Source organism: Hemicordylus capensis, chromosome 3 (assembly GCF_027244095.1).
Source record: "Hemicordylus capensis ecotype Gifberg chromosome 3, rHemCap1.1.pri, whole genome shotgun sequence".
NCBI classification, from domain to species: Eukaryota; Metazoa; Chordata; class Lepidosauria; order Squamata; family Cordylidae; genus Hemicordylus; species Hemicordylus capensis.
Window position 1 is genome coordinate 243,634,284 of NC_069659.1, and position 15,052 is coordinate 243,649,335.

Sequence of the window (15,052 nt, forward strand, 5' to 3'; positions counted from 1 at the left end):
CAGCTGGTAACCTCCAAATTGGACTATTGCAATGCCATCCATGTGGCGCTGCCTTCGTACACTTCAGAAACGTCAGTTAGTTCAAAATGTGGCAGCCCGACTGGTTTCATGGGGTAACCTGGAGATACCATATTATGCCTGTTTTAAAACAGTTGCACTGGCTGCCAATATGTTTCCAGGCAAAATACAAAGTGCTTGTTATTACCTTTAGAGCCCTGAATAGCTAAGCTCCAGGTTACCTTAGAAAGCGCCTTCTTCTACATGATCCTCACCACACGTTAAGGTCATCTGAGGAGGTCCACCTCCAGTTACCACCAGTTGCCATCTGGTGGCTACTCAGAGGTGGATCTTCCCTGTAGCTGCTCCTGAGCTGTGGAATGCACTCCTGGCAGAAATCTGTAGCTTGAGTTCATTGTTGGTCTTCAGGAGAGCCTTTATTATCTATCTGTTTGGCCTGGCCTTCCAGGGTTTTTAAACTGTTTTAAATGTTGTATTTGTTAATGGTTTTATACTGTTTTGTGAACTAAATTGTTTTGTAATGATTGTTTTTAAAGGACTGATTTGTGGGCTTTATCTTTGTTGGTGTGCACTGCCCAGATTGGATGAGGCAGTATGTAAATGTAATAAAAAGCAAATGAAAAACAAATGAAAGCACTTCAGTGTTGAGATTACCTATGACTTGCCTCCCCCCTCCAAGTCCTGCTATGCTGCCTCATCATAGCGGGGGGTCCTGGGAAGTACGCTGGGAGGTATACTCTCAGTAGAGTCACCCGAAGTACAAAGGTCATCCCAGCTGCCCAGTTAAAGCAAGCAGGCACCTATATTGGGCAGCAGCAATATAGGAAGGTGCTGGAGGTGGACGATCACTTCAGTGACAACGACAAAGGCATCATTTCACACTCCGCAGGAGAAGGCAATGGGAAACCACTCCTGTATTTTACCAATAAAACTACATGGAAAGTCAAAATGGAATGATTGTCGATGTAGTGCTGGATGATGGGTCCCTCAGATCAGATGGTACTCAACATGCTACTGAGGAGTAGCTGAGGATCTCTCAGAGTACCGATGGTGTTTATGACATGGCTAGACTAAAGCCTTTTGGACATCTAGCAGCTGATGTTACCATTTGGGAAAAGAAAATCTGAAGCTGCAAAGACAGAATTACAATGGGATCGTGGAACGTAAGAAGCATGAATATGGGAAAGCTTGACACAGTAAAAGATGAAATGAATTGACTCAAGATTGATATCTTGAGCATCAATGAATTAAAATGGACTGGTATGGAACACTTTCAGTCAGAAAATCATACCGTTTACTAGGGGTGTGCATTTTGGAATTTTCTTGTTTCTATTTGTATCCAAATCGAAACATCCCCGTTTTGTTTTGTACCCAAGTTTTCTGAATCTGAATCAGCCCTGTTTTGTTTTGTAGCCAAATTTTTCAAATCCGAATCTGAATCGATTTGGATTTTTTAAAAGGGCCCCAGGGCAAAAAGAGTGGGTGGTGGTGGTAGTGTCCAATGGGTGGAAGCTACCACCCAAATTTCAAAGGAATTAGGCAAAGGGCTGATTTTTGTGTGAATTTTTTTTTTAAGTTTACACATCTTTAAGAATTTTCCCATAGGGAATAATGGGGATTCCAACAAATGTATTGCTTCAAATCAAGGGGAAAGGGATGACCCAGAGCAGAGTGTGGTGAGTGGTAGTGCCCAATGGGGGCAGGCAAACTTCCAGAATTATTTCAAAGGAATTGGGCAAAGGGATGATCTTTTGTGATTTGTTGAAGTTTACGTGTCTTTAAGATTTCTCCCATAGGGAATAGTGGAGGTTTCAGGAGCCCCATAATTCCACTTGGGGGGGCACTGGGGTTGCCCAGAGTGAGGGGTTGTGTAGTGCACATAGGGTGCCAACCACCCCTATACGCACAAGCCTGTGGGGTACTGGGTTTTGTTGTTTCTGAGGTGTTCATTGTAGATTCTGTGGTAGCATATGAGATTTTCAGTGAAAAACAAGAATCCACTCTCATATGCTACCAGAGAATCTACACTCAGAACACCACAGAAACAACAGAACCCAGCACCCCATGGGTTAGCAACCCTTCCCCTGGCCAATGTGGGGTCAGTAAAAAGTGGCAAGAAGCAAAAGAGCCAATGGGGAACAAGGAGGGAATTGTCAGCAGGTCAGCCCATGATTTAGGTCACTGATCAGAAGGCTGGAAGGGTGGGAAATTCAAAGAGATGTCAAACACAACATGGAGATTGACTCAGAGATCACCACAAAATGGAGGTCCGAAGCAACAAAACATTTTGTAGCCGAAACAGGGATGTTTTGTTTTGTATACAAAACTTTTGGATCTGGAAAATGGTTGTTTTGTTTTGTCTACAAAACACCCAAAACAGGCTGTTTTGGGTACAAAACTTTTTGTATCCAAAACGTTTCGCACATCCCTACCATTTACTACTCAGGACACGAAAACCAAAGAAGGAACAGTGTTGCTTTCATAGTCAGGAAGGATATAGCAGTGACAGTACTTGGGTACAATGTGGTCAGTGACCAACTAATATCAATTAGATTTCATGGACAACCCTTTAACATGACAGTTCTTCAAGTCTACACCCCAACAGCTGATGCAGAAGAAGAGGAAGTTGGTGAGTTTCATGCTTAGGTTCAGTCTGAAAATGACAGAACATGCAAGCAAGATGTGATGCTGGTGGTTGAAGACCGAAATGCCAAAGTTGGAAAAGGTAAGGAGAAAAACACAGTCGGACTGTATGGCCTAGGAAACAGAAATGAAGCAGGAGAATGATTTATTAGTTTCTGCCAAGCCAATGATTTCTTCATTGCTAACACATTCTTCAAACAACCAAAGCAGTGCTTATAACCCTAGAGGGCTTCTGTTTCATCAGTTTTTAGATGTTTTGGACTTGGGTGGAACTTGTTGTAATGTGTTTGGGTTCATCTGGAGATGGGGGAAAAGGGGGCACCTTCATTGACTATGGGGCAGCTATCATGGTACTGGTGGGGAGTACAGGAAGTAACATTGGCAGGTCAGCAGGCTGTTCCAGGGGAAGGGTAGTCAGGAATTTAATAGCTGTCTCCCCTTCCGGCTGTCCTGCCAGCTCTTTTACCTCAGGGAGCACTGCCAACAACCCACAAAGCCTTTCCCTGATCCTCTGCAATGCCAGGTCAGTCGAAAATAAACCTGAACTCATCCATGATTTGATAATGGATGAAGTGGCTGACCTGGTATGTATTACCAAGACTTGGTTGGGGGAGGCTAGTGGTCCAGTTTGGTCCCAGCTTCTTAGCTTTTTCCTCCAGGATATTCTGTAGACTAGAGGAGCAGGTGAGGGGACGTGGGTCGGGGGGTGGAGTGGCTGTGGTCTATAAGGATAACATCTCTCTTACCAGGGTCACTATAATTTGAATGTGTCTACTTAGGTTTGGGGACCAGGGATAGATTGGGACTTCTGTTGGTGTACTGATCACCCCGCTGCCCAGCAGAATCCCTTACTGAGCTCACGGACTTGGTCGCGGAACTCATGTTGGCATCTCCCAGACTCTTGGTGCTGGGGGACTTGAATGTTCATTTTGGGACCAATCTGTCTGGGGCAGCTCAGGAGTTAATAGTGGCCATGACAACTATGGGCCTATCCCAAGTGGTCTCTGGACAGACGCATATTGCAGGTCACATGCTTGATTTGGTCTTTTACTCCGATCAGGGTGGTGTTCCATGGGTGGGGACTACTGTGATTTTCCCATTGTCATGGACAGACCACCATCTGGTTAAGGTTGGGCTTATAACCACTTCCCACCTCCACAGGGATGAGGGGCCTATTAAAATGGTCTGCCCAAAGAGGTTATTGGATCCGGTAGGATTCCAATAAGCCTTGGAGGGATTTAATGTTGGCTTTGCCGGTGATCCTGTTGATGCTCTGGTTGAGATTTGGAACAACTTGAGATTTGGAACAACAACCCTGTAAAATGCATAGGCAATCGAGGGAACACTTAATTCTACCTCTGGTCTGTAAACAGACAGACCGATCTGCTGAACAACTTGTTAAATTCTTACTCTCTGATGAAAATGTTTTTAATTTAATTTTAACTCTGTAGCCAAATTTTGTTATATTGCTTTTAAGATGTATAATGAGAACCTATAGAGTTTTTTTATAAATTGTTCTGCTATTTGTATGCATGGATTGTTTGGTCTAGGACCGTAAATAAAACTTGACTTGACATGACTACTTGTATGTGATTCGACTGGATCGGTTTCAGCCTGTGACTCCTGAGAATGTGGACAAGCTGCTTGGAGCAGTGAGGCCTACCACTTGTTCTCTTGACCCTTGTCCATTATGGCTTGTTCTGTCTAGCAGGGAGGCTCTTGTAGGCGGCCTGGCGGGAATCATAAATGCCTCTCTGAGGAAGGGCAGGATGCAATCATTAGACCTCTTCTAAACAAGCCTGCACTAGATCCCTCGGAGTTGAGCAATTATAGGCCTGTTTCCAACCTCCCATGGCTAGGCAAGGTAATTGAGAGGGTGGTGGCCTCTCAGCTCCTGGCAGTCTTGGAGGAAACTGATTATCTAGACCCATTTCAAACTGGTTTTCGGGCAGACTATGGGGTGGAGACTGCCTTGGTTGGCCTGATGTATGATCTGCAATTGGGAATTGACGGAGGAAGTGTGACTATGTTGGTCCTTTTGGATCTCTCAGCAGCTTTTGATACTATTGACCATAGTATCCTTCTGGAACGTCTGAGGGGGTTGGGGGTGTGAGGCACTGTTTTACAGTGGTTCCTCTCCTACCTCTTGGACAGATTCCAGATGGTGTCGATTGGAAATTGTTGCTCTTCAAAATCTGAGCTTAAGTATGGTGTCCCCCAAGGCTCCATACTTTCTGCAATGCTTTTTAACATCTACATGAAACTGCTGGTAGAGATCATCAAGGGATTTGGAGCTGGGTGTTACTAGTATGCTGATGATACCCAGATCTACTTCTCTATGTCAACTTCTTCAGGAGTTGGCATATCCTCCCTAAATGCCTGCCTCGAAGCAGTAATGGACTGGCTGAGGGAGAATAAACTGAAGCTGAATCCAGATAAGACGGAGGTACTTATTGTGTGGGGTAAAAACTCAGGAGATGATTTTGATCTGCCTGTCCTGGATGGGGTCACACTTCCCCAAAAGGAACAGGTTTGCAGTCTGGGAGCACTTCTGGATTCACACCTCTCCCTGGTTTCTCAGGTTGAGGTGGTGGCGAGGGGTGCTTTCTATCAGCTCTGGCTGATACGCCAGCTGTGCCTGTTTCTCAGGATCAATGATCTCAAAACAGTGGCACATCTCTTGGTAACCTCCAGACTTGACTTCTTTAATGTGCTGTACGTGGGGCTTAGGGGTGTGCACGGAACCGCGGAGCTGTGGTCCGGCACTGGGGTGGGGGGTTCCATTAAGGGCACCTTTGGTGCCATATTTACTTTAGAAATCGGGCAGCAGGATACCTCCCTGCCGCTCCTTTCTCCCCCCTTGGCTGCTCCTGTTAGAAATCGGGCGGCAGGATACCTTCCTGCTGCCCCTTTCCCTGCTTGGCTGCAAAAGGCTTTGAGAATCCGGCCAATTGTAGACCAATCAGCTTACTGAACATCATTGGTGAGCTCTATGCAAAACATTTACATGAAAAGTTAAAGGATTGGCTAGATCGTGAGGACCTTCTTGCTGATGAACAGGCCAGCTTTAGGGAGGGTTGATCTACTATCGATCATTGTTTAGTATTGCAACACCTTCTTGAGAAATATTCCACCCCAGGTACAACTTCTTTATATGCTGCCTTCATAGATCTGAAGGCAGCTTTTGATTCTATTTCAAGGGTGAAGCTTTGGGAAAAACTGGGCACTTCCTCCATAGACCGTCGTTTGTTATGCCTGCTTCAAGTGCTGTATTCGGACACTTCTCTTAAAGTTAGATGCAGCTTTCAAGGGATGTGAACGAGTGCTATTGTGACTTAGAGAGATGTTAAGCAGGGCTGCATACTTGCTCCACTACATAATTCTATGGTGGAACAATTGAGCAGGTATCATTCTTTAAGTACTTAGGGGTAGTTTTCCATGCTGGGGGCACTAGGGAGGCCCACGCGAACTACGTAGCCTCCAATGCCCAGAAAAGCTCACTTGCCATTCTACAGTACTTGTGATCAAAAGGTGGCTACTACTTACCAGCAGCTTTTAAACAATTCAAAGCAAAGTCACTGTCCCAACTACTTTATGGAGCGCAGCTGGGGCTTTTTCCAAATATAACAACTTTGGAATGTGTACAGTCAAAAATTTTGAGAGCTGTCCTTAATATTCCAAGATCTGTTTCAAATGCTGCTGCCTGTTTGGAGACTGGCTTTATTAGGGTGGCAGCAAGTATCTGGATTATTATATTCTGTAACTGGCTCAAACTAATTTATCATCCAGTTGGCGTGGCTCCTCTAATTTTACAGGATGATTTTAGCTCCAGGTGGATCCAGTCTATTGAGGCTAAAATAGCTACTTTGGGCCTCTCTGTTACAATTCTTTCTAAGCTGGGATTTGATCAGGCAAGGTTGCTGGTTAAACGACGAGTGTTGGACACTGAACGGCAAAATGACCTCGGGAAGGTCTCCAAATTTTACATCTCAGAGGAAAGAAGATATCTAGTCTCTGCAATGCATTATTTTACTTGGCTGGAATTTCTGAGGTATAGGAAAGCTTTTGCCTTGGCCCGTTGCCATTGTTTACCCTCGGCAGTTCTAGAAGGGCATTATAGAGGGGTTCCATTTGCTGACAGACTTTGCCCTTGTGGGTTGGATCAGGTGGAAACTACTGAACATGTTCTATTATTCTGCCTGTTTTACAAGGATATCCATGAAGCTTTCATTACTCCTTTGCTTTGTAAATTTCCCGGTCGACAGGAGCAATTTTATTGTTCCTTGTTGCTTTTGGAATCAGTGTTTAATTACATCTAATGTGGCTAAATTCTGTGCTGCTGCCATAAATATACATCACTGGATGGTTAATAAGGATATTTTACTGTTTTAAATTTTTATTATCACTATGTTTTCAATTTTGTCAAAATGTTTAACTAATTCTAATTTCAGCCTGTTTTAATTATATACAATCAATTTATTGTTATATAACTGTAATCTTTCTCTTCTGGTTTGTGGCTGTAACATTAAAGAACTTGAACAGTCAAGATATACGCTGCAGACTAGCACTTGGTAGGGTTGCAATGAAGGCCTTGGAAAGGATTTTTAGATGCCCGATTTCTAACAGAGGCGGAGCAGCCAAGCAGGGAGAAAGGGGCGGCAGGGAGGTATCCTGCCCCCTGATTTCAAACAGGAGGAGGAGCAGCCAAGCGGGAAGAAAGGGGCGGCAGGGAGGTATCCTGCCGCCCGATTTCTAAAGTAAATATGGTGCCAAAGGTGGAAAGTGCAGGAGGGGTAAGTAAACCCTCCCACGCTCTTAATGGAACCTCCCACCCCAATCTTTCCGAACCGAACCGCCCCGTGTCCGGACCAGTCCAGAGGCTTATAGAATGGCCCCCGGACCGGTCTGGGCACATCACTAGTGGGGCTGCCTTTGTACGTAGTCCGGAAACTTCAGTTAGTTCAGAATGCAGCAGCCAGGTTGCTCTCTGGGTCAACTCAGAGAGACTACATTACTCCTTTACTGATGGAACTACACTGGCTGCCAATAGGTTTCCAGACAAACTACAAAGTGCTATTTATAACTTATAAAGCCCTAAATGGCTTAGGCCCTGGGCATTTAAGACAGCGTCTTCTTCACTATGAGCCCCGCCACCCATTGAGGTCGTCTGAGGAGGTCTGTCACCAGTTACCGCCAACTTGTTTGGTGGCTATACAGAGATGGGCCTTCTTGATCGCTGCCCCAAGATTGTGGAATGCACTCTCTGCTGAGATACAATCCTCCCCATCTCTGGCAATTTTTAAAAAACACCTGAAAGCCTATCTTTTCGCCCAAGCTTTCTCAGCTTTTCAAAATTGTCTTTTTTAATTTTATGGTTGTTTTTAAACTGTTGATTTGTTTTAACTTTTATATGTGTTTTAATTATTTTATGTTAACTGCCCAGAGATGAAAGTTTGGGCAGTATATACATTTGATGACGAAAATAAATAAATAAATAAATAAATAATATACACATGGACATCACCAGATGGAATACACAGAAATCAAATTGATTAGATTATTGGTGCAAGGAGGTGGAAGAGCTCAGTTATAACAGCAAAGTCGTGGCTGGGGGGCCAACTGTGGAACAAATCACGAACTGCCGATGTCCAAGTTCCAAATCAATCTAAAGTGGGAAAACAAAGCTATCCAGCTTCCACAATACTATCTTGAGAATATACCCACCATTTTCAAGGAGAACATCAGGAACCATTTTGAAATTCTGAACCTCATTGATAGAGAACCAGAGGAACTGTGGAATGAAATCAAAGATGTTGTTAAGAACGAATATAAAAACAGACTGCCAAAGACCAAGAAGAAGAAAGCAAAATGGATGTCAGAACAGATGGTGGGAATTGCCCAGAAGAGGAGAGAAGCCAAAGTCAAGAAAGATAAAGACCTCAGGAAGAAACTGAATCAGAAATTTAGCCAGTGATAAAGCTGCTTATGCAATAAATACAGAGTGAAGTTTGTCCTCGGGATTGTTAGATGTGCCTTTTCCAAAATGTGTCCCTTACAGCAGAATACAATGGATGCCTTCATTTTTTATAATTGATGCCTCCATGGAACATAATGGATATTCCTTTTCTAGGCTCTGTAGTAGCTGCCTAATGGCACAGTGGGGAAATGACCTGCCTAGCAAGCCAGAGGTTGCCGCTGGTATGTTTCCCAGACTATGGGAAACACTGATCTGAAAGATGGGTGTCAGATGTTTGGACTGGGGGGGGGGGTGGATTTCAGTTCTTGCCCTAGGTGCCATTTTCCCTAGTTACACCCCTGGTCAAGGCTACAGGAGTTGATGGAATAGATATAGAAATATGGCAGGCAACAGAAGAAGAATCAGTCAAGGCTCTAACCAAACTATGCCAGCAAATTTAGAGAACAACACAGTGGCCAACAGATTGGAAGAGGTCAGTCTACATACCCATACCAAAGAAACGAGACTGAACAGATAATGCAAACCATCGCACAATATCCTTAATTTCACATGCTAGCAAAATAATGCTCAGGATCACCCAACGCTGATTAGAGCCCTACGTGGAAAGGGAAATGCTGGATGTTCAAGCTGGTTTCAGAAAAGGCTGAGGAACAAGAGACATTATTGCTGCTACACGCTGGATAATTGAGAAAGCCAAATAATACAAGAAATAAGTTAATATGTGCTACGGATCTGCAAATTGATTCAGGTACAAATCCATTTGTACCCGAATCTAGCTGATTCGAGTGACTTAGAGGGGAAAAAAAATCACCCCTGTGGTCCATTGGCTAAATTTGGGTACAAATCAAATTGCACCTGATTCGATTTGAATTGATTTGTGATTTGGATCCCTCCTATTAATTCTCCCAGATTACCAGCTTTCATTAAAAAAAAAAGAAGCCAAGCTCTAGCCCTTGTAGAAGTGGAGTTACGGAGCAAAACGTGTGGTCACTATTTTTCAAGTGTTTGGATTCTTTGCTGTATAATAATTTTCCCTCAATGAATCCCTGTGAGGATTAATTACACACCATCATTTCTTCTATTCATTTTGACAGTGCCAACTGTTAACTGTCATGTGTCTATACCCCACTCCCACGCACAAGGCAGTGGGGTACTACTCAGTTTATGTTCTAGGATTTTTTCCCAAGTGTTTAGGCTCTTTGGTGTCTAATAACCTTTCCTCATAATGAATACCTTTGAGGATTTATTACACATCAAAGAGTCTAAACACCTCAAAAATTCCTAAAATATAAACTGAGTACCTAGTGGCTTGTGGGTTGCAGGGTCGTTAGAACATAGGATGCCACTATTTCCCCACCCCCACCTGCAAAGCAATGAGGTCAAAATGAACAGAAGAAATGAAGGTGTGTAATGAAGACACCAAAGAATCTAAATACTTCAAAAATACCTAAAAAATAAACTGAGTATCCCAGTGTGTGTGTGTGGGTGTAGTTGACACATGGCAGTTGACACTATCCAATGATATTCAAAATGAACAGAATAAACAAAGGCATATATTGAATCCTCATAGGGATTCATTATGAGGAAAGGTTATTAGACACCAAAGAATCTAAACATTTCAATATTCCTAAAAATTAAAATGAGTACCCCACTGCCTTGCAGGTGTGTGGGGGTGGGTGGGTGGGTGAGTGTAATTGGCACATGGCAGTTGACAGTTGGCACTGTCCAGTAACAGTTAAAAATGAACAGAAGAAATGAAGGTGTGCAATGAATCCTCATAGGATAATCCTCATAGGATAATCCTCATTGGATTCATTGCATAAGAATCCAAAGACTTCAAAAATAATGGCTGCACATTTTGCTCCATAACTCCACTTCTACAAGGGCTAGAGTTTAGCTTTAAAAAAATGAAATCTGGGGATCTGTGTTAGGGTTAGGATATGGCAACCCAAATCCTCATTGTTTCCTATGGCAGAAATGTTCAAAATCAGTAAAAACACAATAAAATCATTAAAAGTCAACCAAGGGTCGTACTGCCTTGAAATTTGGGTGGTAGGTGTCACCCATGGAAATGTACCCAGCATCCAAATTTAGTGCCCCTAGGACCTTGTTAAGTGTTCTGAATTGATCTGAATCTGAATCAAATCAAAGCAAATACAAATTAAATATGGGGTGATTTGGAGGGGGTAGTTTTTGATACAAAACAAATCAGGGGTGATTTGTTTTGGTAACAAATCAAATAAAAATAAATAAATTTGTGCACATCTCTAATATGTGCTTTATTGATTACAGAAAAGCCTTCGATTGCATCGACCATGTCTAGTTGTGGAATATCTTTAGGAAAACCTATACACAGGGTAGGAAGCTACAGTCCAGACAGAACATCGTGAAACAGACTGGTTCCAGATTGGCCAAGACAAGGCTGTATACATTCTCCTTCTTTATTCAATTGATATGCTGAGCATATATTGCAAGAAGCTGGATTGGAAGAAGATGAACATTGGTTTAAAGTTGGAGGAAGAGACATCAGTAACCTGCGCTCCGCTGATGACACCACTCTGATAGCTGAGAATGCAGATGATGAATAATGAAGGTAATGAAGGTCAAGGAGCACAGTGAAAAAATGGGACTACAATTAGACTAAACTAATGACAGTGGGTACAGCAACCAGCCTCAGAATTGGCAATGAAGACATTGAAGTGGTGGATAGCTTCTGCTTCTTAGGATCGACCATCAACAGTAAAGGATCCAGCAGTCAAGATATATGCTGCAGACTAGCACTTGGTAGGGTTGCAATGAAGGCCTTGGAAAGGATTTTTAGATGCAGTGGCATTTCTATACCTACAAAGATTAGAATTGTTCAGACAATGGTTTTTCCCAAGACACTCTATGGATGCGAAAGCTGGACTTTGAAGCCGCAGGTTATAAGAAACATTGATGCTTTTGAACTTTGGTGCTGGAGAAGACTTTTGAAGATACCATGGACAGCCAGAAAAACAAACAAATGGATCCTAGAACAAATCAATCCAGAATTTTCACTCAAAGCACAAATGACCAGGCTCAAACTATCATACTTCAGACATATTCTGTGAAGACCCAGCTCCCTTGAGAAGTCTATAATGCTGTGGAAAATTGAAGGGAAGAGAAGAAGAGGATGACCGGCAACAAGGTGGATGGATTCAATTACAACAGCAGTGAATGCACCACTGAGAGACCTAGAAGGCCAAGTTGGAGACAGATCATCCTGAAGAGAATCTATTTATGTGGTTGCTAAGAGTCGACACCAGCTTGATGGCACTTAATCAATCAATCAGTCAATGACCTGCCTAGCACCATGTCAAACATGGAGAGTTGAAAACATAATTGTTAGGTTTAATTGACCTAAAACCTCATGTCAATAGCCCTTGAAGGATGCGAAGTTCCAAGGGGCATTGCCTTTTTCTACTGGCATGCCATGGAGCGCTGTGTCAGGACAACTAAGGAAAAGGTCTTCCACCTTTTGCATGCATTGTAATTCTTTTTCTTGGAGAAATGTTCCACAGCACACTTGGGCTAAATTCACCCCCGAAGCAACAAAAGCTTTGCTCCTGATTACTGTGTAAGCAAATGGGAACTTTTTTCCATGGCAAACAGCAGATGTGTGGAAGAGAGGCAGAAGATGGAGATTGGAGGCAATATGGGGAAGGTGATTATACCATCCCTCTCCTATGCCATAGTCTCAATCAGTGGGGACCCAATTGGGCTGCTATTAAGTGGGGGGAAGAACACGCTTGCTCCCATCACATACTTAGAGAAACATAGAGTTTGGCCATCAGAATATCTCCAAATTCTAATTGATTTTGAAGACAATGAAGGTCTTAATTATAAATTATGATAAATCAGTGGCCTGTATGCAGGGGCATAGTGTGCACGAGTACAAAAAAACCCATGCTAAGCTGCCTCCAGGGCCGCCTCCCTGCCCCCTTCTCCTCCCTGCCCCCTTCTCCTCCCTGCCCCCCACTCACCTCATTGCAGTGGGAACTGGCAGCCTCTCCTCTATGGCTGTCATGCTGAGCACTCAAATGTCTACCACACATGCACAGAGACCAGCAGAGCAGCATCTTCCTCTTTTATGTATCCTAAATGAATTATTGTAGGATCATCAGCTAAACCACATCCTGGCTTTTTTATGATTATGACTACTACTATTACTATGATGACAACTACGACAATGACTATTTCTACAATGATGAGTAATTATATACCAATTTCCAATCAAAGTTCTCAAAGAAGTTTACATAGAAAGATACTGCATATAATATAGATGGTTCCCTTTCCCCAAAGGGCTCACAATAAAAAAAGAAACACAAAGTAGAGACACCAGCAAAAGCCACTGTACTGGTCCTGGATAGGGCCAGTTTCTTCCCCCTTGCTAAATATAAGAGAATAACCACTTTAAAAGGTGCCTCTTTGCTTGGTTAGCAGGGAAACTGATTAGCAATACATTTCCCCAATAATTGCTAATCCATGTGCATAACCAAAAGATATGTAATATATCTGCTGCTGTAGGCCATCCTCTCCAATTATAATCCAGGCGATGGTAAATACATTCCTTATGGGTAGGTGTCAAGTACCTCATTAAAAGGCTTTCTAAAGGGAATACTAATAATTCATTTAATGTTGTTTCCCCATTCCCATAACCATTCCTCCTCTGCTCTTGGTTTTGGCAATACCCTTTCCCATTTAGAGATATAATTAGATCTAATTGAATGCAAATTTGAAAATGGATGTTACCAGCATGCTACCATCCCTTTACTTGAATTGGCAGTAAGCAAATATTCTGAATGTGTTCTTCCTCAAAACATACCATGCTTATACTATATGTCAGAATAATATGATACTCCTCATCTGAACACATTTTTCAAACATTGGTCTTTCCCCCTGCATAGCACTTACAGTTTACAGGTAAAACAAAATTGCGCTATCTATCAAAAAATGAGGGGGGGGAATACAAATTCCTGTAATAAACAAGATTATATGTTTATATGACATATAATCCTTCTGCCAGAAGCACTGCAAGAGAGGGAGAGACCACCTACTTCCCGGACAGACCCCAGGGTAAGAGGCTGGTGTTGGCCGTCTATTGCTGCTGCTATTGAGTGCCTGCCTGCAGGAGAAGGAGAGGATGAGACCACCTGCCAGGTCCTGCTTGACCTGTGGGACTGTGGCCTCTGGCTGTGGCTGCTTTGCGGCGAGTCTGTGCAGGATTGGGGCCAGAAGTGACTCAGCAGTCCCTGCCTTACCATCTGACCAGAGTGGCTATCTCTGGCCCTATAAATGGATGTTGCTGGTGGTGGCAGGCCCACCACCAGTCGGGCGACACCAAAGGGGAAGTGGTGGTTGAGTAGGTAGATATATAACACTTTAGCTTCTGTTTTAAGTATTCATTGGGTGCAACATGTTTAATGTGTCTAGGGCTGTCTGGAGATGGGGAGACAGGGGGTGTATCCACTAAGTATGGGGCAGCAATTCCGGTGGTGGTGGGGAACAGCAGAAGTTACATTGGCAGGTCAGTGAACCATTACAGGAGAAGGGAAATTGGAAATAAAACAGCTGTTTCCCCTTCCAGCTGTCCTGCAAGCTCTTTGACCTTGGGGGGCAGTGCCAAGCATCCTTGGAACCTTGCCTTGCTCCTTTGTAATGCCAGGTCGGTCCAGAACAAATCAGAAACCACCCATGATCTGATTATGGATGAAGGCGCCAACCTGGTATGTATTACAGAGACCTGGCTGGCGGGGGGCTGGTCTGGTCTCAGTTTCTTCCTCCAGGGTACCCTGTTGAGGAGTGGGTGAGGGACCATGAGTGGGGAGGGAGAGTGGCTGTGTCTATAAGAATAACATCTCCCTTACCAGTGTCCCTGTTGAAGTGTTTAACCATATCGAATGTGTGTACTTAGATTTGGGGACCAGGGATAGATTGGGACTTCTGTTGGTGTACTGATTGCCCTGCTGCCCAACAAAATCCCTTACTGAGCTCACAGACTTGGTTGTGGAACTTGCATTGGAGTCTCCCATACTTTTGGTGCTGGGGGACTTCAATGTTCATTTTGGGACCAATTTGTCCAGGGCCACTCAGGAGTTCATACTGGCCATGACAACTATGGGCCTATCCCAACTGGTCTCTGGACCAATGCACATTGCAGGTCACACACTTGATTTGGTCTTTTACTCTGATCAGGGTGGTGTTCCATGGGTAGGAATTCCTGTGACACCTCCACAGGGGTGAGGGATCCATTAGAATGGTCCACTCAAAGAGGTTATTGGATCCAGTAGGATTCCAAGAAGCCTTGGAGGGATTTAATGTTGGCTCTACCAGTGATCCTGTTGATGTCATGGTGGAGAACTGGAACAACAAGTTCATCAGGGCAGTAGACAT